Source organism: Urocitellus parryii, chromosome 16 (genome assembly GCF_045843805.1).
Source record: "Urocitellus parryii isolate mUroPar1 chromosome 16, mUroPar1.hap1, whole genome shotgun sequence".
NCBI classification, from domain to species: Eukaryota; Metazoa; Chordata; class Mammalia; order Rodentia; family Sciuridae; genus Urocitellus; species Urocitellus parryii.
Window position 1 is genome coordinate 7,471,724 of NC_135546.1, and position 26,001 is coordinate 7,497,724.

The following is a 26,001-nucleotide window of genomic DNA, read 5'->3' on the forward strand; positions in this document are numbered from 1 at the left end:
CATCCTCACATCCACTATCAACTGTCATGGTGCTGGGTGGAGTGCCATGGAGCCTTCAGATGGCATTATAATGGCGTTAGAGGTTGTCCGACAACCAACCGTCTCCCAACCAGGTGGTTCTGTCCATCCAACCTGAAGAGCATCATTTGGCCTTCGGCGTCCCGTCCTCCAAGGTAAGGTGCAGGAGAAGTTCAGCTGGGTCACTTGGGCAGTGGAAGTTGAGGGCGGGGAGGAGAGAGAAGTGAACCTTGATGTCCTCTTGACCCAAGACCTCTGCTTGTCTGGCTCAAATTCAAGACTTCATTCTTTCTATGCAGTGGACTTCTCACTGTGTGTGGGTCAAGGACTCCCAGCTGCTTTTCCTACACCTGATGGGTCTTCAGGTCAAGAACCCCTCTTACAGTCATGGCGGTTCTCCTACTGGGGTGTCGGGATGCTTAAGTGTCCTTCTGGATGCAGGGGTCTACCGAGGTCAGATGGTTTCCATGATCTACACAAGTCCTGCACCAGGATGCGCCTTGCACAAACTGTCATGAAAGGGTTAGCAGAGGGTCCCCTTGTTAGGCACCAAGGAGCACGCTCAGTGATCTGGAAAGCTCCTGCCAGGCTGTGCCTCGGAATGTTCCCCCCACCTTCCATCAGAACCACTTTGGAGACAAGCCTTTAATCTGATAAGCTCGAGTATGGGACCCCCAAAAGACCACCAGAGACCAAGATCAATGTAAGCAACAAAGAGTCGTTTTCATTGCGAGCTAGCTCGGTCCTCTGCGCGAACACAGCGACTGGTGATGCTGAGAGGCCCTGAGCCCAGGGTTTGCAGCAGTTTTATACATTCTTTGGGAAAGGCAGGAACTTCACATACATCATAGCATCTCTTAGCAAATCATCACACACCGCGGGAAAATCATAAAACAACTCTAAAACATGATTAGCACATTCACTGGTGGGAACAAGTTGGGTAAGGGTGATTGGTTAGTACAAGAGGGGGATTCGATTGAACTGATTGGTTTAGGCCACTAGGGGAGTACCTGCTGAACTACAGGGTTTCCCAACATGTTATCAACCACCATAAACTACTGGGGGGTCGTCTGGCATCCCAGGTATTTTCTCTGTCTCATGCTGATTGGAGGTTGCTAGGGGGTTGCTATGGGTCCTCACCTAGCCTGACTGGGTCAGGGACACCTGGTTCTGCAGATCTCTCCTGTTATTTACAGACAAACAACTCAGCAGGGTGGCTATCTGCCTAGAAGTGCTCTGTGGGTTTTGCCAAGGACAAGGATCATGCCCCCTTCCTTGGACAGGCTTTGCTCTGAGGCTGGTTTCTCAAAAACAGAGTCACATAAGTTTCTCAAACCCATGGGCCTTTGGTGTGTGTGTGGGGGGGGGGAGGGGAGCATTTAACCCAAACCGTAACTGAAAGCTCTGTCCTTGTCCCCAGTGCCAATTAGTGCCAATGTAATAATGAGGACACGGTTTTTGAGAAAAAGCAAAAAGAAGGTTTATTGCTTTTCCAGCCAAGGAGAAACACGGCAGACTGCTGTCCCAAAGGCTGTGACTTTCCTTATCAGGAGGGACAAGGAGGTTACATTTGTTTATTTATTTATTTATTTATCTTTAAAATATGTTTTAGTTGTCAGCGGACCTTTTCTTTTTATTTATTTATATGCGTTGCAAAGAATGAAACCCAGTGCTTCACACGCGCTAGGAAAACGCTCTACCACTGAGTCACCACCCACCGGGGCCTACAGGGAGATTTCAAAGGGACTCATTCTAGGCGTGCTCTGGTAGGAGCTTGCAGGGCACCCGGATGCACTGCTAGGATTCACTTGTTAATTTGGGAAACTTAGACTTTGCAGATCCTCAGCAGGCATCACCTTCCTGCAGTGGGTGTGTTCAAGGGCATTTAACTAGAGAAGGAAAAGATCACACTATTAATTTTCTTAGGGAGGAGGAGAGAGGAGAAGAGAGAATAAAAAACATTCAATAAATAAGCCTTAGAGCTACGAAGGCTATATTCAGCAGGTGAAGGGAGCACTGTTACCAAACCAGAGCAGAACCTTTTTGCCCTTGATTCAAATCCCAGTGTTTGGAAGTCAACCGGCCTCTAAAATCTCCAAGCATGATTCCAATGAAATAGTAAGACCAGGTATGTATTTTGAAATGCTATTTTCATAGTACATGGAGAATGAATCGGGGAGTCTCTCCTACTGAGTTATCTATATTGTCTTTGGAAAATGTATATAAGGAAAAAAAAAAGAAAGAAAACAGTGTTTGATTAAGTACTTTGTCCTCCCTGAGCAATCAACGCGTTCTTAGGGTTAGAACTTACATTTTGTTTAATGAGATGAATTGTACAAATTTTAGTTTTCATTTGTCATTTAGTTTTCAAAGCCTCAATCTGTAAGGGTCCGGCGGAGCGTCGGAGGGAGAGACCACACAAGAGACCAGCCTCATGCAATGGCAGGGAGAAGTTTTATTGAACCAGCATGCTGGGGCTCAAGGCTCACTCAGGGAGGGAGAGCAGCCCAGAGACCAGAGCAGAGGTCAAGCAGAGCTTAAGTACACTTTTTGGAGAGGGTGGGGGGCTTTGCATACATCAAAACAAATCATCTTGAGGCACGGGAAAATTGAACAACAACTCTGAGCCATGATTAGTACATTCATTGGCGGGAGCTTTCTGGGCAGGGGTAATTGGTCATTCCTAAGTGGGGTACACATTCAAACTGATTGGTTTTGGGGCCTGGATGCTTACGTGCTGAGCTATTTAGAGCCCTTAGCTAATAAACAAGCAGGGAATCAATGGAAATATTTACTGGGCAGTTCAGGTATTGTCCTAACAGCTACAGAGATTACAGGTTCTGGGGGTAGCAGAGGAATTTTAACAATACCTGGCCTATTATTATTTTTTTTTAGCCCAAGCCTTTCAATTTAGAAACCTTACAATGCCCAGTCTTTTACACTTTAACTCGGACTCTTGCAGCTTCAAAATTCTACCTTTACAAATCGAATTTAAATGTTTATCCCTAAATATCACTGAAATGTTAGTCTGCCTTTTTATTTGTATTTATTTACTAATTTTTATTTATTTGGGCAGTACTGGGCTGGAACCTAGTTTCCATTCTACCTGGTTGCAGGTACCCAGGGCCTCAACTTGACCTTGTTCTCAGAGGCATGTGGCTGACTTCCCAGCTGCCAGTCTGGGGGATCTCTGATGACCTGATGACATGAACCTCAGGAGTAGATAAGGAGGCAATCCCCTCCACAAAAGGTCTTGCCAGACTCTTGGATTCTACTGGCTTTCACTATGAGGTATCCCATATGAGGTTTAGCCGGGCTGCTTCTCTGCAAACCCTGACTGCTTTATTATTGTATGCTTATTGAGAACCTCTGATCTCAAAGCAAATAGAATTGTCACTCTGTCTCTCATGTCAGCAACATTTTTTGTTTGTTTGACCCTAGTTTCTTGTCTTTCTGGATTTTTTGTTTTGTTTTGTTTTTGTACTAGGAATTGAAACCAGGAGTGCTTAACCACTGAGCTACACCCCCAGCACTTTGGTTTTTCATATTTTATTTAGAGACAGGGTCTTGGCAAGTTGCTTAGGGCCTCATTAAGTTGCTGTGACTTCTCTTTGAACTCACAATCCTCCTGCCTCAGCCTCCCCAGCCATTGGGATAACAGGTGTGCATCACCACGCCCGGCCGGACCCTAGTTTCTAATCAGTGACCTATAAATCAAAGAAAAGGATTATTTTCAATTTCAGTATAACGAGAAATTGTCGATGATAATAAATTCATACTTAGATCCAAAGATTTATGTTCAAATCCCAGCCCTCATACTGAACTGACAGCCTTGGGGTAAGAATGCTCTAAATTATCCCATAAAATGAAAATCATTTCTATTCCTAGAGAAATGAATTTTGTGGTGAGCACAAAATTAGATAAAAGCATACACATACTCACACACACAAATATATTCTACAATGTCCATTCAGAATGTCTTAATATCCTATCAGTGGACCTGTCCACCCACATGGATTAACTGGGTGGTGACTATAGGCAGGCAGGGTGTGACACTGGAGTTTAGATTTTGTCCCTGGGGAGCAGAGTTCTCTCTGTTTTCCTGGTGCCGTGTTGCTCACCTTGGGCTCAGAGCAATGGAGTTGGCCATTTATGGACTAAGACTTTGGAAACTGTGAGCCAAAATAAATTTTTCCTCTTCTAATTGCTGCCGTCTGGTCTTTTGGTCACAGTGACAAAAAATGCTGACTCAAACAGTATATTTACACAAACCCCAGATGATATGCGGCAATCACTCAAGTGGTCTCTTGATGCAATTGAGACAAGATAAACACCGAATATCTGCAGCGCTGTTGCAGGCACAACAAGGTACCTCATGCCATAGTAAACTTAAAGTAGGAGTATAGTAGGTATGCTCAAAACGTGACATGGAACATATATGAAATCACATCACTCAGTGGTAGGAGTTTTTCATCTCTGTTATCATCTCACAGGGTCATTTTGTTATGTTTTGTGGTCCATGTTGTTATGTGACATGTGACTGTACCTGTGCATTATCAGGCACCTGGTATGACATGCTTTCGACATTGTCACTGAAAATCTTTCAACTCTCTGGTTTCATTACCTCCATCCAAAAAAAAAAAAAAAGTGAATAGTGCTATTTTTTCTCATATCTAATAATGAAATGGTGAGACTCAAGTTGACATAGTATATGAAGTTGTAAACTAGTGAGTATTCAATGAAAAATATATATTAGGATAGCTCTGTCCCACCAGCATTATAGGGATGTGTGTGTATCTTTCCACTGGTGGGTAAATGTCAGCAGGGAGTGCCTGATGTAAATATATTTGTATATTATCCATTCATAATTTGATGGGCATTTAGGTTATTTCCATTTTTTTAAATTTTCATTTGCTCTTTTTAGATATATATGACAGTAGAGCGTATTTGGATATATTCTACATACGTGGAGTATCACTTAGTCTAACTAGGATCCCATTCTTGGGATGTGGAGTTTCACTGGTCGTGTATTCATATATGAACATAGGACAGTGATGTCCAATTCATTCTACTGTCTTTCTTCTTCCAATTCCCTCTCTCTTCGCTTCATTCCCATTTGTCTAATCCAAGGAACTTCTCTTCCCTTCCGCCATATTGTGTCTCAGCATCCCCACATCCAAGAGGATGTTCAGCCTTTGGTTTGGGGGGAATTGGCTGATTTCACTTAGCACGATGGCCTCCGTTTCCATCCCTTTACTGGCAAACACCCATCCTTTTCCCCATTCTCTTGATCCCTGCAGTCTTTCAGTTCTCTACCTGCCTTCCCCTAAGAAAATAGGACAGTGGGAGTCAATGCTTCAAGCCACCCAACCTGTCACCAGTCACTCTGCTTGCTCTAGGACCAGTCACATTTGTACAGCAAATGGCTAGATGGGCAAGGTGGTTACGTGCTCCTTGCTAGCCCTTATCATAGTCAACACAAGGAACTGAAAACTGACTCCTGACCAAACAAGGTGATGAATGAAACCAGGAGACTGGGGTTGTAGCTCAGTGGGGGAGCATTTGACTGAGTTCAATCCTCAGCACCACATAAAAATTAATAAATGTATACATCTACAACTAAAAAATATATTGTAAAAAAAGAGGTTTTTTGTTTGTTTGTTTGTTTGTTTTGTTTTTATTTTTTAGAAGATGAAACTAGGGCTGGGTATGTGGCTCAAGTGGTAGCTCGCTCGCCTGGTATGTGTGCAGCCCGGGTTCCATCCTCAGCACCACATATAAACAAAGATATTGTGTCCGCCGAAAAGTAAAAAATAAATATTAAAATATTCTCTCTCTCTCTCTCTCTCTCTTTCTCTCTTTAAAAATAAATTTAAGAATGAAACTAGATCCTTGAGAGTACCAGGAAGTGGGTTTCCATCCTGTAGTGATCATAAGTACAGAATTATAGGCATTGCTCAGGCATTATTTCTTATAGTACTTTTTTTTAAAAAGAAGTAGTTGACCTGTCATTCCTATTGACTGGACATCTTCCTCATAGATGCTAAATAATCGTGAACCCAGTTGAGAAAGAAATAGATGAAAACAATTTTGCGACTATGGATTTTGTAATGAATTGCCACTATAAGGCAGTACCGACCCTGTGAGCTGGTTGTCTTGCCATCCAAGTTCAGGAGGCAGGAACCAGTCAGTTTCAGTCGACTTCTATTCTCTTTACAAACATGGTGACACCCTCAGGAATCCCTATGTATTTCCTAGGTTCCAAACACTATACAGGATATAATTTATTCTCAACAAAGCATGTGCAGTAGTAGAGTCCTTGTCTGATTTTGCAGATGAAGGATGACTTAGAGAGGGTTCCTGGCTTGCCCAGTGCTGTAGAATGATAAGGTGGTCAGATCAATAGAAGACACCCAGCCTGGTGGTTTAGGTCTTGGATATGTCTTCCGAAGGACTACCTGTTAAAGGCTTTGTTAAGGTTTGGATGTGAGGTGTTCCCCCAAAGTTCATGTGTGAGACAATGCAAAGAAGATTTGGAGGGGAGGTGAGATTGGGTCATAACCTTAACCCAATCCATTAATTAATCCCTGCTGGGAATAACGGAGTGGTAATTGGAGGCAGGTCGGGTATGGTTGAAGGAGGTGGGCATTGGGGGGTGTGGCTTTGGGGTATATATTTTGTATCTGGAGAGTGGAGTCTCTCTGTGCTTACTGATGGCCATGTGAGCTACTTCCCTCACCACCCTCTTCCACCATGATGTTCAGCCTTGAGTCCTAAGGAATGGAGCTGGTCTTCTGTGGACTGAGACCTCTGAAACCATGAGCTCTCAAATAAAATTTTCTTCTCTGAAATTGGTCTGCTCAGATCTCATAGTCACAGCAGTCAAAAAGCTCACTAAAACAGGCTTGGTCCCCAGCATGGCCTGTTGGAGGTGGTAGAACCTCTAAGAAGGGAGGCCCAGAGGGAGGTTTGCGGTCACTGGAGTCGTGTGCTGGAAAGGTGTTAAAGAATGCAGGGCACTTCTGCTGCTTGTTTCTCTCTCTCCCTTTTCTCTAGGACAACTTTGAGCTCCTGAATGATGAGCCAATTTACATGAATAAGATGTAAGCATATGCTTATATATATAGTCCCATGTTTATATTTTGCGCCCGCATTTGGGACAGAGTATGATGTTTCTCATTTTAATTTTATTTTCTTCACATTGTGATATAAAGTTGTGTCATCTACCCTCCTCCATTCATGCTTTGACAGTACATTTTATCTTCCTCGATCCTTGTGGGGAAATCGCATCAGGATCTTTGAAGTCATTTCTGTGCCATTTGGAGCGGATTTCCGTAGGGCTTGCTTTTTCTTAGCAGTGTATTTGTAGGAAAATTGGTTTTTATATTGGTCACGTGAAGGCGAAGCTGTGCCACCTTCTAAAGTTTCCCTCGTGTAGGAGAAGGGAGCTTATACCTAGTGGCATGATGTGTACAGAACAGGAGACACAGAGAAACCAGTGTATCTCCCAGCAATGAAAAAATAAAATCGCCAGTGGACTGTGGACTTGAGTTGTCCCGAAGAATTTAGCACATCCTCTTTGCTTTACCTGAGTAGAAAGCACATGAGCTGAGTTTCTTAATATTTCTTAGTATTTTCTGCTTGTTATTCTTCCCTAAAAATCAAACATTCTTCATTAAACTTTAAATTGTTTGCTCCTTCTTAAGAGCCTCTAGCCATTCCATGTCCAGGACCTTGTTTTATTATTATTATCATTATTTTTAATTTTCCTTTTCTTTCTTTTTTCCCCTCTAAGTTAACCTATTTCAAAAGTCTTTCTTTATGTATTCAGATTTTAGATTCTCAGGAAATACCTCCAAGTATTTCATACTCTATTTATTTCTGAATGATTTCCTCTTCATATTTAAACATTCCCGTGGTAAATGTTAAACTCCGTGGGGGGATAAGAAAGGGAACGTGCATCTCTATGTGGTGATTAGAACAATCTTTTATCCGAATGAAACAGAAAAGAAAAAAAAAAGTGTTGTTTTGATCATTACAATTGTATCAGCTGTTAACATGATAGTCACAGATTTTTCAAACTGGAAAGGAGATAATAAGTATCGAGTCTGATCCATTTACAAAACTAGAAGAGAGACATTATTGTGTCCAATCCATTTACTTTCAAGTTAACTAAAGTTTTCCCTAAAGAGGGGAAATGATTTTCTCAGTGCCTGAACCTATGGTTTCCCTGTTCAGTAGCTTGCCTTATTGAGAAGAAGTGTGTAGTATTTCTATTCATCATTTATGTTAGTTATCCATAAAAGAAAAATACCCCAGCTTTGTTCTCCTTTGTTATCTGAGCTACAGATCCAAAGAGGAACCAGGTGCAAGTTTTGTGGGTCTCACCACTGAGCTACCCTCTAACTGGGGAGTGGCTTACCTAGCCCAAGAAGGCAGGTGCATTTGTAAGAATAATACGCACTCATTGGTGTATGTGTCTCCAAGAAAATGTTCATGCTTTCAAACTCTGGTGCCTGGAAAGCACGGGTGGGATTAGTGGATTATCTGTTTAAATATTTATGAAGCTATTTAGACATATTTTATTTATTGCAAAAAAATGTTTATAGTACAATTATTTCAAGAATGAAGCCTCCACATGCTATTAGAAGCTTCCATTGAAATCTAATTCTCCTCATTCACGTCCTACTAATGCAGGGTCACGTCAGAGTTGAAGAGACGGAGGAATGTTCTCTAGTGCATATTTGTTGCCACAAACCTATTGATTGAGCAATCGACCAAGTTAACTCAAATTTTAGAAACACCTTCGATGTGAAAAGTCACTGGAGATGCGTACTGAGTGTTCCATCTAGACCTGGAATAATAAACGCATTTACCACTTAACAGCCTCCAGGTGCTGTGGTACAAATTAACTCATCTCACACACAAAAGGAACCCTCAGGTAGGTACTGTGATCATCTGCACTATAGAGGTGAGGTAACTTTTACCAAATTCTGTGAGCTCAGAGTTAATTTGAAGGCACAGATGATTTCCACACGTGCAACCAACACCTTCTGATAAATGTCAAAAAAACAGAATCAGGAATCATCCAAGAGAAATTAATACGTGTTGGAAGAATAAATTATACAGTTGTGTGATTAAAATAATTAAAAAAGAAAATAAATCAGACATGGGTACAGAATGACCTCTGCACCATATTTCGCCCTTAATATACATTACATCTCTCATGTTTTGAAAATCCAATTAAAGTTTAATATTAAATAGTTGGCAGATTCCATATAAAATTCCAGGGATCTTGTTTCTCTTGCACAGCAAAACAAAAACTCAGAAGATGTAGAATGTCTTGCTTCCAGTTCTTACAAGGTGACAGCCAGTGGGATCCAAGTATGGAGTCCTTTATTCAGAGAAGAGGACGCTCTTCAATTTACCATAATCCTGATGTTCTTGGGTATCCCCGAGAGCCAGCATGGTGTCCTAAAGTATTCAATGACCAGACTGAAAAGATCAGCATGTGCTCACTCTCCACTGTCACCTCATCACTTTTTGCATCAATGTTATTTATTGGTGCTACATGAGAACGAATCCACCCAGGCCACTATCACCTTCAGACACATGGGACGGACATACCATTGTTCTCCTTGTCCAGAGACAGATGGTCTCCTTTAATGGAACACAATGGGAGGAGGTCTTTCCTTTACCTCCAAAGTTGATTCTCGTTTCTTTCATTTTCTTTCAAATTTCCAGGGTGTATTTGATTCAAGGTCCCCACCCCTAGCTTTTTTTTTTTTCCCAGATTGTGTGGGACAGTATACACTCATACATTGCTGGTGGGACTGCAAATTGGTGCAACCACTATGGAAAGCAGGATGGAGAATCCTCAGAAAACTTGAAATAGAACCACCATTCGACCCAGCTATCCCACTCCTCGGTCTACACACCAAGGACTTAAAATCAGCCTACTATAGTGATGCAGGCACATCAATGTAAGGGAGATAATAAGAGACACAGAGACAAGACGCAGAGGCAGGAAAGATGGTAGCTCCTCCAAGGGACCATGTTTATTTATGTAATAGGTTCCATTAGGTCATTACTTCTGTAACTACATCCTTGTTTATTGTATTGGTAAGGTTGCTTATTCTGCAGTTACATTCTACAGTTACAATATGCAATGTTTCTTGAGAGCTTTGTGCAGCTCTCAAGAAAGTCCATTACCTGAAGTTACCATTATGCAGGCAGGTCCAGGAGCACCAGTGCTTGGTGAAACATTGTATTTATCTAGCAAGCAAGTTCCTTTATTCCCAGGAGCTATGTGCCTGAGATCAAGGCAAGGCTGCCAAGACTCTAGCACAGAGCTTCCTCATGCAGGGCATTACCACAGCTTCTGGACATTGCACATGTATTAGTTATCTCACTATAGTTCCTGGGAGAAGCTGCAGAGTATCCTAAGAGTGGGAAACAGTGTGCCTATTACCTCCTGGGAGTTTGTTCACCAGAGGAACGCTTCCCTGTATATTTCCATGGTCAGAATCCCTACACATCAATGTTTATAGCAGCTCAATTCACAATAGCAAAACTGTGGAACCAACCTAGATACCCTTCAACAGATGAGTGGATAAAGAGAATATGGTATATGTTTGATGGAATATTACTCAGTTTTAAAGAAAAGTGAAATTATGACATTTGCCAGTAAATGGATGGCGTTGGAGAATATCACGCTAAGAGAAATAAGCCAATCCCCAAAAACCAAAGGATGAATGTTTTCTCTACTATTTGGTTGCTAATTCACAACAAGGGGAGGGGGGAATAGGGAAGAATAGAGTTACTTTAGATTAGGTAGAGGGGAGTGAAGGGAGGGGAGAAGATATGGGAATAGGAAGGAAAATAGAATGAAACAGACATTATTACCTTATGTACATTTATGACTGCATGATCAATGTCCAGTCAGATAAATGAGAAATTATACCCCATTTATGTGTGATATACCAAATTCCATAAATGCATTCTACTGTCATGAATAACTAATCAAAACAAACAAAAATTTATTAAAAATATTTTAAAATAATAGTTCCTACTATTTTACTACTTCATAAGTACTTTAGTATTTGAAATACGATTTAGTATTTAGCATTTCCTAAATCATTTCTAGTGACTCTCTTAGGTGATTTTCTTTTTTACTTTCTTTCTTTTTCTTGCCTTTTCTAGACCTTCAAAAGGAAAACATGATTCTGGGCGATTAAAATAAATGCAACCAGACCCTAGACCCAAGAACCTGACATATTGATGCTCTCTAACTGCCTATAATTCAAAGACCACAGGCAGAACAACACTTTCTCCCTATGCACTCCTGAACAGAGAAGTCTAGAAATTTTAAATTTCAACTTTCTGGATCTCAGGAAGTTCCTACCATATGTCACGGTCACACACACACACACACACACACACACCTGTGACAGTCCATGTCTTTTCTTCAGTCTCTTTAGGAAATTTCCTGCATGCCTTGGCCCACAGAATTTCTCCTTCTGTGCCTCTGACCGAGCTGAATGATCAAGCAGAACAGGACACCGGAGCAGCCCTTTTACCGGGAGCATCTGTGACCTCACTGGTAACATTTCAGGTGTTATTTTTTTTTTTTCACTTTTATCCCCACCCCCTCGGCATGTATGTTTAGCACCATAAAGGACAGAAAATATGCCTTTAAAAGATGCGGACGGTGGGCGAAAACTTGTAGGAGTGGAAAAGACACACCAGCCAAGTGTGACATGGAATATTTGGAAAGCGCGAATTGCACGCCACCACCAGTGCGCCTCCCAAGAAACCATGGAAAATACACCTTCGGAGGTGAAAATACGATCTTTGGGGAAAGTGATAATAGTTGCTACAAAGTTCAGAGAAAATAACCCTTGAAAATTTATTATTCCCTTTATTTCTCACAACAAACATTAGAAAATGGAAAAAATCAGACCTTGTCGCAAGAAAAGTGAAGATGATATCAACCTTTGGAGTTTTTGTTGAAATTCAATCTCAGAGTGATGCTGGGAAAGAACATCCTCCTGTCCTGCCCATTTCTTCTTTGGGCGCCATGATTGAGTGAGCTTGGCGTAAGAAGGAAGTTGGTGGGGTTTTGCTGCCTATGTGGAAAAACGAGAGCAATTGTTCTCACACATGGCTGGATTTTAAAATTACCCTAAGGCTTAACAAACTGTAAATTCTGGGTCCCAACTATGGCTGTCCCCAAATCATTGATCTGGGTGATACCTGAATTCGGAGTCCCAATGTTTTGCAGCTTCCAAGAAACTCAGATTTCACCCAAGTTTATGAACCACTGAGAAGTGGATATTATTTTTATTATTAAAAAACGGAGGGGAAAAGTATTTTAAAGAAACAAATGAAAGGTAAGATCAGAATCGACCTCATCTTCCTGAAACAGGTAAAATCACACTCATAGGGAAGGTGTAATTTTGTTCTCCGGAGAACAGAAGAACACTAAAAACATTTGTACTTTGCATTAATTAAAGCTTCTCTGTAGAACAACAAATGAAGAGCAAATGTTCAAAAGACTCAACAGTTGTCCGACGAGTATAGTTACAAGGAACGATGGTAAAATGGGTAGCCACGGGAAGGAACTATTATTTATCAGGTTTATTAATGTGCATAAAATATTTAATTGTGTGTCTTTTTTTGGGGGGGCGGAACCAGGGATTGAACTCAGGGGTACTCGACCACTGAGCCACATCCCCAGCTCTATTTTGTATTTTATTAGAGACAGGGTCTCAACGGAGTTGCTTAGTGCCTCGCTGAGTTGCTGAGCACCTCACTAAATTGCTGAGGCTGGCTTTGAACCCATGATCCTTCTGCCTCAGCCTCCAGAGCCGCTGGAATTATAGGCGTGCACCACTGTGCCTGGCTCTAATTGTGTATCTTGAAGTTTTGTGATGCTCTACGGTTTACTACATGCTTTTGTGAGCAGTGTTTGATTATTTCAATAACCCTACTTGGGAGAATGGGAAGGTATTTTCATTGTGCAGGTGCAGATACCCAGGCTGGGAAAGTCAAGTGGGGTGAGAGAGGTGATATATGCTTGAGGTCAGGCACCTAAATCCAGTCCAATGTCCCTGGGATTAAGCCTGGATTTCCTAAAACAGCTATTTCTTCTCTTTGAGGGCTGCTAGCCCTTCAAATAATACTGGATCCAGGACTTGTGGGTATGTCCTTATTCTCCTAACAACTCTCTTGAAAGCTTTTTGTGACTAAGATGGAGATTTTTGTGACTGAATATATACAAAAATAAGAGTTTGCCCTCCATGAAAACAGGATAGTACTACTTCTCTGATCTTTTGTGCCTGGAGAAAAGATAACTTTCCTAAAGAGAAAAAAAAAAATACAATGAAAGCCATCATCGGACCTATTTTGTTCCAGCCTCTCTATGTGGTACATTAAGTACATTAATGGCATTTAATAGTTGACTTAATCCTCTAAATAAGCTTATCTCCACTTAACACAGAAAGAAAGTGAGATTTGAGGAACTCCCAGGTCCACGCTCTTTCTGTATTTCTGGAAGCACAGAAAAACATAAGGAAGGAGAAAAACTTACTGGGGCGTAGATTTGAGTTCTTGTCTTGACTCTGTCGCCATCTTGAATCATCCTTGAAAGAAGACTCTTTGCTTCTCAGAAGGTCAACTCTTTAGGATCCGATCTAACTCCCAACCCTTATATGTTTATGAAATGTAGTTCAGGTTACGACTCTAAAATGCTTGGAGTTTGACTTTAGTTTTGGACAATACATCAGGCTTTGGCTCTTTGCCATCTTTTGTCTATTTCTACTTAAGTTTAATCCAAAGTCCTTGATTTCCTTCCAGTGAACCACCCATTTTTCCAGTCTTAGTGGTAGAACCTGAGGCAGAGTCACCTCCACTTGACCTCCGGAGCTGTCTAGTGACTTCAACCTCATCAATCATCGGCTCTTTACCATGGTAATCCATGGACAGGAGGGTCACCCTATTTTGGTCAAAGGGATTAGGGCTAACACATATATATATTTTTCACATTAGTCAAAGGGAATCTTGTTTTCTTTCTTGCTGGAGATGGGAGCAGAATGACATAGGTCTAGAGCTGCTGGGGGTGCTTGGTGGGGACTTAATATGTCACGAATAGGGCCCACGGATGGACGTATACTCCACCATTATTGTTTGAATTGGTGAATCAAGGTTTTTCTTCAAAATCCAAATGGTCTGATGAACAAATGTCCCTTTTAAAAGTTAATTTGGCCTTATTTTCTGCCACTTGCCATTGAAAATCTTCTAGGCAATATTTATACCCCCAAGGCCAACATGTATTTCTAAACACACAGACATGAGGGTGAGTTCAAGGATAGGACTTTGGGTATAGAAAAGAAGCGCCCAGTGATGAGCCTGTGTTTCGACCATGGATGCTTTTGTGACCAGGGGACTCAGTTTAATCTAACTTCCAACAAAGCCAAGGACTCGTTAGAAAGAGGTGATTTATAAGCAATAGAATGTCTCATTCAAAGAAGATCCGGCAATCGAAGTCGTTCATGTCACAAGTGGCTGTCAGGATGGAAGGTTCATCAGAATCCAAAGGAGCAACCCTAGTACAAGACCACAACTCATTTCCGTGTTTACTCTGCTCCCTTTCTGTGGCTATTTTGTCTGATGCTATTGCCAAACGGCCACCAGCAACCACAAGAACTTCAAACCACTTTGTTCTCTTCCCCCTCAAAGTCAAAAAAACATTATTCCCTATCGCTCCCTTTCAAAATGCAAGGAGGATGGCTTTTGGAGAAGCTCTCATTAAATATCTGCTCATCACTCATGGGACTTGTTTGGTTCCTAGGCCCTAAGACCCTACCTGTGGCCCTGGAAATGGGAGGTGCTCATCGGCTGAAGTCGAGAAGAGCTTCAAAATTCAGCAGCAGCAGCGTCAAGGCTCACGACGGTCGCCGAACGCTGGGCACCGAAAATGATCCATGTTAAGTACCGGCCACACCAAATGGCCCAACCGTTACAGAGGATTGGACAGGAATGCAAATGATGTGGTCCAAGCCCGTGGGCTCTCTGTGGGTGCCAGAACCAACCAACCTGCACAGTTCGTCCAAGCTGTGGAGTGTGCGTGGAAAGACCTTCATGAAGGAAGTTGGGTGGGATCGAGAGAGAAGGGAGGCTTAGGGATGGGGTGGGAGGGTGTCTTCCCACTCTGTTTCAGAAGGCTCACTCCAAATGCCCTGCGTGAAATCTGGATGGATTCGTTTTCATGGATACAACTGGAAGGTGAATGGGACACCGTTCACAGCGGAACCAAGCCGATTCTGGGAATGAAGATGTCAGGGGTACTGAGCCTCTCGGTTTAAACACAGATGTATGCCATTCGGTGACCACATTAACCACAAAATAGGGGATCTGTTTACATAAAGCATGCAAAACGGAACCAATAGGCACTCCCCTTAGACATTTTAGTTCTCCCTGTAATTTACATCTGAATTCAGCAAGTATATAGTATTCCCATGTACCAAGAGGCCTCTTACTCCCCAGGTTATAGGCAGGGGTCCATGGATCAAACTCCACCTGAACTCTACAAAATTATCTCATTTAATTCTTAACCACGTTCTCTTGGAGTGGGTAACTACATTTTTCAGTATTCTTCTTGCACAACCAGTCCTCTGGATGAACTAAGAAGAAATTTGGAGATTCCTTGGAAATCTGAAAATGGAACCACCATTGGACCCAGCTATCCCACTCCTCGGTCTATACCCAAAGGACTTAAAAACAGCACACACTACAGGGACACGGCCACAGCAATGTTTATGGCAGCACAATTCACAATAGCTAAACTGTGGAACCAACCTAGATGCCCTTCAGTGGATGAATGGAAGAAAAAAAAAATGAGGCATACATACACAGTGGAATTTTACTCAGCAATAAAAGAGAATACAATCACGGCATTTGAAGTTAAATGGATGCAGTTGGAGAAGATAATGCTAAGTGAAGTCAGCCAATCCCCCCAAAAAACAAATGCCAAATGTTGTCTGTGATATAAGGAGGCTGACTCATAGTGGGGTAGGAAAGGGAATATCCAGTAGCTCCGGTGGCAAGAAGTTTAAGAGTTTTCTAGAAGCAACAAGCTCTTGGTGCACCATTAATGCTTCTTGCCTTCAGTTCCTTGCAGGTTTCTAATAACTAGCATCCTTACTCACAATAGAAAGTGTCTGATTGTCCGAGTCAAAGTTACACACGAGGGAGGAGAGAAGAACAATCTGTTCTCTGCAGAAGAAGGATCTATCTGGTCCCTGCAGATACACAAGATTCTCCATTAAAAACTTCTGCATTGTAGTATTTCTCCAAAGTGAGCTGGGGATTTGCATGCAGGGCAGGTCAAGTCTGATAAATGATCTCACTAAAACTCTCTCTCTCTCTTTCACAGATAAAGAAACAGAGGATCAGAGAGAGGAGTCATAAATTCCTTTAACTCCCCATTCAGAGTTAGCAAGTGAGCCACTGGATTATATTGTGAGAGTAATTAATGATGTGTATAAATTCCTGGGGTATAGGATTGATCTCTCTTTGGTATCCTGATCGCATTTTCTCTTGGTTTTAATCATTGTAATTCACAATGTGAGGATTCAGCTGGATTCACACAATACCACTGACGTTATCCTTAATTTTATGTTTCCGTGTAACTGTCTTTTATAAGGTTCTTCCTCCAAAGCCGCCAGAGTCATTCATCTTGAGGATTATCAACTAGTTAGCATGTTTAAATCTCAGTTGATCCACAAGGCATTAAAACTCATATGGACACCCGTTCTTGTTAGGTATTTAATTTTCAGATGTAATTCAAAAATATTGGTTCATTCTTTTTCTTTTTCTTTTTTTGTGACTGGGGATTGAACTCAGAGGTCCTTTACCACCGAGCCACATCCCCATCCCTTTCTGTTTTCAATATTTTAAGACAGGGTCTCACTTAATTTCTTAGGGCCTCCCTACATTGCTGAGGCTGGCCTTGAACTTGCAATCCTCCTGCCCCAGCCTCCCAAGTCTTTGGGATTACAGGCTTGCACCATCACACCCAGCTTCATCCATTCTTTGTTCAAGAATTTGTTGGGTATACCAGGCACAGTGGTGCACGCCTATAATCCCAGCAGCTCTCGGGAGACAGATGCAGGAGGATCACGAGTTCAAAGCCAGCCTCGGCAAAAGCAAGGAGCTAAGCAACTCAGTGAGACCCTGTCTCTCAATAAAATACAAAATAGGGCTGGGGAGGTGGCTCTGTGGTTGAGTGCCCCTAAGCTTAATCCCTGGTACCCCTCTCTAGAATTCATTGGGTGTATGTGACTGTGCTACTATTACTACACTGGATTATTAGTGACCAATTTAGTAGCTGGCGAAATAAACCCAACCCATACTGGCTTAAGTAAAATTAAGATCAAAATTAAAATTAAAAATTTGACTCTTCACCAAACCATAAATGGGAAGAAATGGAGCCAGCCCTGGGGACACTTGGGCATCAGAGTGTCCAGAAGTTCTGACTTTCTCTCTCTCTCTCTCTCTCTCTCTCTCTCTCTCTCTCTCTCTCTCTCTGCCTCTGTAACCCACTCTTCTTCCCCCTGATCTCCTTTACAGTCTATCCTATCTCTGACTCTGCACCCTGATCTCATGCATGCAGGCCATCTGCCCCCACGGGAGTGAATACAGACAACCCTAGGACTATAACCACAAAACCGACCCACCCAAACCCAAAGCAGCCTCTTTATCACCATCTCTAATTGAACCCTCCCACCAGGGGGGGGGGTCTTATGCCACTCCCTGGATTGGTAACACAGGTGTGAGGATTCATCCACTGAGGCTAGACCACAGGCCAAATCCTGTGGCCAAGACTCACAGGTGCTTCCCCAGAAAGGTAGGAGTCACGAAGACAGACATGCTCCCTGGAGTCATCGGTTCGCCACGCTGCGTGCAAAACGTTAAACATAAAAATCACTATTAAGAACCACGATGGAGATGAAAGCAACCCAGAAGAAGTACACGAGTACAATAAAACGCCACTTAATATGGATCATCAGAAAAAGGGATTCTTCCAACAAGGTGATACCTCAAATGACACAGAAACTGTGGGAGTTGACTATATGAAGGATGTGAACTTCCCAGGCAGAGGGGAAAAGAAAGACAAAAAAAAAAAAAATGGAAATTATATTTTAGGACACCAAATAGGCAGAGGATCAAAATTAACATATCAAAAGGGAACTTGGATAACCTTTAATAGGATCGTTTAAAATGTGCGTGAGCTAACCATTTTATTCCCTTCGTTAAAATGACTTATTAATGTACGTCTATTTAAGGGGAGACCTAGGGAAAAATAGAGGTACTTTGGATTGGGGAGAGGGGAGTGCAGGGAGGGGAGAGGGTGTGGGGGTAGGAAGGATAGGAGAACGAATCGGACATTATTACCCTGTGTCCATATATGATGACATGACGGATGTGATTCTACAGCATGTCCAACCAGAAGAAAGAGAAGTTACCCTCCATTTATACATGATGTGGTGAAACGCAGTCTACTGTCAGGGATCACTAATTAGAACACATTTAAAAAAAAAAGAAGAAGAAGATCTGCTTCTACCACTACTACCTACACAGCATGATGACCTCAGATAGACAGGTTCTGCTCTTGGATCCACCATTTTCCTATGGTCTTGTGAAGGGGATTGGGTTGGACTAAGTGTCCTTCCTGATGGTTTTGAGTCTCAAGAAGATGGGGGAAGCATCCATGTAGACGAAGCGATTCAGGGTGAGGGCGGAAGGGGATTAAGAGAGAGCCCTGTGGGTGCCCTTTGATAAAGGACTACAACTTCACCAGGAAAGAAAGAAAGAAAGAAAGAAAGAAAGAAAGAAAGAAAGAAAGAAAGAAAGAAAGAAAGAAAGGAAGGAAGGAAGGAAGGAAGGAAGGAAGGAAGGAAGGAAGGAAGGAAGGAAGGAAGGAAGGAAGGAATCATGTGGAGATATAATGAGATGGAGGGGGAAATAATTAACCTAGTCATGTCCAGGACAATTTCATTTGAAGGGATTGCTTTGATGAGTCACGTAGGGTATGGAGGAGACCTTGAAGACCGAGGAGAGCCTCCAAGCTGTCTTCCACGGAAATTCAGACTTGGTAACTGGATGGGTTTTATTTTTCTGATTAGGGTCTACTTGCTGGTTGCCAAAACTGGGTTACTCAGGAAAATAAAATAGAGGCTCAAAAAAGCTAATAGCCATGGTCCTCCATCTCCATCTGTTTCCTACAAACATTTCGGACGGACTCTCTTCCAAAACATTGAAGACATGTCTACTGCATCCCTGGTTTGAAGGGTTAAATGAGGTCTTAGCAGGTCTAGGATGCATGCCGTATGGATATAGCTCTGGATGAGGAAGAGAACCTTCTAGACTCCTGAGCATCATGGCAATTGCATTTTAATTAAGACAGGGGATGGGGGTGGAGGGAGCAAGTCTTCATCTTCTTCAAACCTTTGCAAGGGGAGTTTTAAGAACAGATCTCAAGATCTGTGCAAGAGTTTGTGAATTTTCTGGTAAAATGGAATCCCCTTCGAGGTCTATAAGTTATGTTCCGGAGCAATACTAGGGTAGACATGCCCTTACCAAGAGAACCTGGAGAAAGGACCTGATTCAGAAAAGGCAGATGTTATAGTTTAGATATGAAGTGTCCCCAGAAGCTCATGTGTGGGACAATGCCAGAATGTTCAGAGGTGAAATGATCAGTTGTGACAGCTGTAAGCTAGTCCATGGATTAAGCCACTGATATGGATGAATTGGGTCCCCAACCCATGAACTGAACCTCTGAAACCTTGAGCCAAAATAAACTTTTCCTCTTCTAAGCTCTTCTTGTCAGGTGTGTGGTCATAGCAATGAGACGCTGACTAAAACAGCAGACAAAGGAAGGATAGGATTGGGACACTAGTGATCAAAGGCACTGATGGTGACCTCCAGAATGAAATTTGGCAATCCACTGTAACACTGAGCTAGGGACGTGAGAGGGCTGAAGTAAGTTCACTTCCAGGTCTCACCAGGGTTCCCAGAATACACGAAGGGTCCATATTCATCACTGCTAGAGAAATAGCAGGTCTAAGGTATATTCTGTGCTCTTCAGAGGCAATTGCTGTAAATATCGTCTATCTTATTATATGCTTTCTGGAAAGGAACACGTACAGACTAATTTGGTTGTTCATTGCAAGGAAAGGAGTCGTCAGGATGCATTTTTAATCCAAATAGATCTCTCTCGTGAAATTATTTTCCGGAGACGTGGTCTAATGACACAAACGAAAGCGGAATCTATAGCTAATTTTGGAATCAGTAGAGAACACTGAGATTTCAGGCATCTTTCCTCAGTGCCATTTCTTAGTATAAATAGAGAAAAGGAAAGTTGAAATCGGTGTGCTTGGCTTGTTTTTTATTTATTTTTTTTTAACTTTTGAAGGAGAGCTGGAAATTCATCTCAGATGACATCTATCTTTTTTGTTGGTGAAGAAAGAAAATTTATTTTGCCTTCAGAAAATTATCTCTTGATTTTTTTAAAAACCATTTCATTCCTGCCTTGCAGAAGAAAATAATATTTTAGTGAGCATAATAGACCACCAGAAAAATTAGGTAGATTTTTTTTTTTATTGTTGTTGTTCCTTATTTGGGTTTTTTTTTGGGGGGGTAGAGGTGTGGTAACTTGGTATTGAGCCCAGGGGTACTTCTCCACGGAGCCACATCCTCAGCCATTTTTATATTTTATATTAGGGTCTTGCTAGGTGGCTTAGGGCCTCACTAAGTTGCAGAGGCTGGCCTTGAACTTGTGATCCTCCTGCCTCAGCGTTTTTCCCCCCGTTGGTGAAATTGTTCTTATTTATTTTAGGCCTGGTTGTCCTGTTGTAAAATACAGTAGGGTACTCTTTTTAATTTCATTTATTGCCATCCCATGGAAATTGGAGATAATTGAGTTTCAAATCATTTCTACATTTACTAAGAGGAGAGTTTCATTATCTTTATGATCAGAGAAGTTGGGCTCTATTGATTTCTCCTGCAATGCTCTTGTGTCATATAACCAATAACTGCATTCTTGATAAAGATGATGTTGATGAAGAGGAGGGTGAAGGCGATAATTATGCTGCTTATAAAAAAAACACAAGTTACGTATGGATAAGTATTTTTCAAACAGTAAAACTCAAAAAACCAAAAGAGACATATGCAGATGCAAAAGAGACATATTCTAAGTAAAGGAGGACAGGTCAGTAATCACAGGTCACCATGCTAGTGAGGCTAACATTATTTACCAGGTATGCAATCACCTGCCTTTCATCACCTTATTTTGTAAGTATTTCAAGATAAATGTGTGTCACTCCAAGTTCTTTAGAACAAAGGACAAATGGAAACTCAGAAGTAATCTGGCCACCTCGGGATTATTCAAGTTGTTAAAACAATCAAGCCCAAACTCAAATGCACCTAAATCTGCTATCAGTGCAAGCCCCCAAATGCTGCTGTTAAAAACTATGCACATAGTGATGGTTTTATTTCCAAGGGCCCAATGAGGGATGAGGTTTTTGTCCCTGAACTTTATTATTAACAATCTGGGGAATGAATTCCTAGAATAAATTGCACACATAAATCACACAGGGTTGAACATATAATCGGGTGATGTGTGTCATTAACATATACCCTGTGATGTTTGCCAAGGAATTTTAAATTGTCTCCCCCAAAGTTATCTGAGCGTGGTCCACTATAGTTATGGTTTGGATGTGAGGTGCCCGCCCCCCCCCCTGAGCTCATGTGTGTGACAATCCAAGAAGGTTTAGAGGAGAATGGATTGGGTTATGAGAGCCTAAACTTAACCAGTGCATTAATTAGCCGATAGGGATTAATCAGGTGGTAACTATAGGCAGGTAGGGTGCGGCTGGAGGAGGTGGGTGGTTGTGCCTCTTGGGTTTACTTTGTGTCTCTGGTAAACAGAGCTCTCTCATCTTCCTGGTGCCATGCTCCCAACGAATTTCCTCCTCCACACCCTTCCACCATGATGTTCTGCCTTATCTCGGGCTCAGAGCAAAGTCAGCTGTCTATGGACTGAGACCTCTGAAACCGTGAGCCCCCAAATAAACTCTTTCTTCTCTAAAATGGTTCTCGTCTGGTCATTTGGTGACAGCAAACTAAAACACCTGCCATGCTCCTACATTACCATATCGACGCTTAAAAGGTAGAAATGCGACAGATGTGGTCCCAGCCTACTCCACTAAAATACCTGACTCCGAAACCCCACCATATATATACAATACCAGAAAAAACTATACAAAGACATATGCAAATAAGGAGACAGAGATATCTGAATGATGAAAACCAGTTCGTTTTTTTCAAGAATCCTAGCAACTGCAGGAATCATATATACTTAGACACTCCTCTTAAGAGCAATGACGTGGCAAATCAGTGGAGATCTCCTGGTTTGGTAACGGTTGCCATGAAAACAAGACATTGTTGAATCTGACCTCCCGGCTAAGAAGTGCAATGTGTGAAAAGTTTGTACTTATAAAATGCAAGCCCATTTCATCTTGACAGACATTATTAATACAGCCTTCTGACCCCCGGAAAGACCAACCAATGATTAGCACTCATACCAAATAGATAAAACAGACTCAAAATTATTAGTTTCAAATAGATATTTGTGTGTGGGGGGGTGATAAGGTCCAGTGAAACAACCATACTCAACAAATCTCTAAGCCATGGATGAATCAGAGGGATCTGCACAGTCACAATCATTGGCCAACATATGGGACACTGTTATCCATCAGTTGCTCAAACAGATTCATCCGGGACCCACTCAGAAGTCAAGAGAGACCCAGGATATTTTTATTTTTCTGACATCTCTGGCATAGTAAAAACGAGGGAATGCTAAATAAGGTAACAGACATTGTGAAAACTGTCAAATATTGGCACTTAAATACCTTTCTGAAGAAGGTCATTTTTTTTTTCTTTCCGTTCTGTCAATATTTCTGGGACTCCATCTATCTTACTTGAAGATGAGATCAGAAATGTCAATGGGAGCCACTGCCCTATGGCGATCCTCAGCCTTCCCCTGTGGTATGGGATTTGATTTTCCAGCGTGAGCGCCTGGGGTGGGGGGGGAGAATAATAGACAAATATGTTATGCAAATATAATTATGTAGGGAGGAATGATAGGCAAATAGAAAATGCTGTTTGAAAGTCAAAAAAAAAAAAAGAAGTCAAGGGTGGAGGAGAGGAATAAATATTTAAAGTATGGAAGCATAATATTTGAAAGTGACTCCTCACTTTGAGTGGTTCTCTAACAAAGTGGTCTTCTAATCTAGGCTTCGGAGTGCATGCCTTCGCGTGGGATGGATAAGGACAGGGTGTTCAGCACATAAATAAGAATGAGAATTACAGGGGGAGCCAAACAGACATCACCTCCTAATGCTGCCCTCGCAGATGGGTTACCAGTGCTCAGAAAAAAATATTTCATATGAAGCCGGTTGCAGTGCAGTGGTGCATGCCTGTCATCCCAGCAGCTCTGGAGGCTGAGGCAGGAGGGTCGAGAGTTCAAAACCAGCCTCAGTGAAAGTGAGGTGCTGAGCAACTCAGTGAGACCCTGTCTCTAAATAAAATACAAAATAGGGTTGGGGATGTGGTTCAGGGGTCAAGTGAACCCGAATTCAATCCCTGGTACCAAAATAATAATAATAATAATAATAATAATAATAATAATAATAATAATAATATGAAAGATCAAATGCTCCTATTATTCATAGCAAGGTGATTTGGGTTATTGTATTTGGTAGCCCAACTTCTTTTTCTTTTCTTAATGAGGTTGGAGAATCTCCAATTCCAAGCTGAGTTTCTGGGGCTTCAACTCTTTGGGTTTTGATTTATTTATTTATTTATTTATTTATTTATTTATTTATTTATGGTACTAGTGATTGACCCCCAAGGATGCTCTCCCACTGAACGACATCCCCAGACCTTTTTTTAAAAAATTTTATTTCTGAGACAAGGTCTTGCTCGCTTACCCAGGTTGGCCTTGAACTTGTGATCCTTCTGCCTCAGCCTCCTCAACAGCTAGGATCACAGGCGTGCGCTGCACCTGGCTGGTGGTTCTCTTGAGATGCTTTGTTTCTGCCCATCAGGGAGGTCTTTGTGGGCCTGAAGTTGTCCTAGACCGTGACTTCATGAGATATAAAATCAGGCCTGCATTCGGTGCATGGATTCTTGCGAAGGGCACGAAATGTGTGAAGTTCTCTGCTTGAATCCAGTGCTCTGTGAACACTGTTCAATTTTCAGGACGCAGCAGCCTGGACCACGTCTTTGCCGTCCTTCGCTGCCGTTTGTGATAACCCAGCCGTTATTGAAAGCTGGGTCTAATGGTCCCTGAAGGTCTCTTTTCCTAACTCTTGACATGTTTAAGAAGACAGGCTACAGATGCATAAAACCCCAGGGAATGCTACCAAGGTGGACTCTCCTTTACTCAAGCAACCTGCCTCACCTTTGCATCACTCGAGCCAAACCGTGTCTCTTTCTGTGATTAAATTACACCTTCCATTTTCTCCTTGATGCAAATTAGACACTAAAAACTCTATCCCTTCTTTCCCGAGAGCCAAGTCAAGCAAGTGTCTGATTCTCTGAGCTTTCAGGTCCGAATCTATTAGATGGTAATAATACACCCAGGAAGATTAAAACTCCTGTTTCCTTCATGAAATATCACAGTTTTTCATTGAAAAACCCTTATATTTTAAGGAACATGTAGTGTTGTGGGTTAGATGTGGTATCCCCCCAAAAGCTCATGCGTGAGACAGTGCAAGAAGGTTTAGAGGCGAAACCATTGGACTACAAGAGCCTTAAGCCAATCAGTGAATTGATCCCTGATGGGATTAATTGAGTGGTGACTGGCAGCAGGTGGGGTGTGGCAGGAGGAGGTGGGGTACTGGGGGGCATGGCTATGGGGCGTTCTATATTTGTATCTGGAGAATGAAGTCCCTCACCCTGCTTCTTGATCACCACGTGAGCTGCTCCCCTCTGCCACACTCCTCCACCATGATGTCTGGCCTCACCTTGAGCCCCGAGGAATGGAGCCTGCTGTCTATGAACTCAGACCTCTGAAACGGTGAGTCCCCAAATAAACCTTTCCTCCTCTCCAGTTGTTCTGGTTGGGTCTTTTAGTCGCAGCACCAGAAAAAGCTGGCTAAAATATGTAGTTAAGAAAACAATAACTTCTGGCACAATGGACAATAGAGACATATTAATTATTGTACATTATTATCACTACAGATTATTAAATATCAATTATTATTATTAATAATAATAAAGTAGTTGGAAAAGTGGTTCTTTCTAACTCACGGTCTAGACAGAAATGAAACCATGTACTTTGACGTAACTTACCGTATGATCTACAGTAAGTACAGGGAGAGACAAGCTATTGCAGAATTCTGTACATACCGGGAAGTAGTCTTCCAGTCATATTTCCATAACAGAGCTACGGACTTTTGTGTGACTGTAGCAAAAAAAAAAAAATGAGTCACACAGAACACAGCAAAGTATGTTTGTTTAGCACAAAACTAAGATGAAGGAGGTAGCAATGATTCACCTTGACTACAGGGAATGATTTTTGGAAAGAATAAAAATGTAAGTAAAGACGTTTTATTTCCAAGCATTTAAGAGGCAATTATAGACAATTCACAGTTTAAAAAAAAGAAGAAGAAGAAGAAGCAGTATGCATTTGAAAGCTTATGAATAACAAATGAGACTCATTCAGGTAATAATAGGTTCTACCAAAGTTGCTGGAATATTCTGTCAATATTAAGAAGGACAAATACATCCATGCTTAGCTATTTGAAGAAGAAATTCACTTGTGTATTTTTAATCACTCCTCCAAAAGAATAAAAGTGTACTCAGTAAGCAAGTTGGTGGTCCTAATCAGGGTCAAATTTTTAACAATAGGTCAAC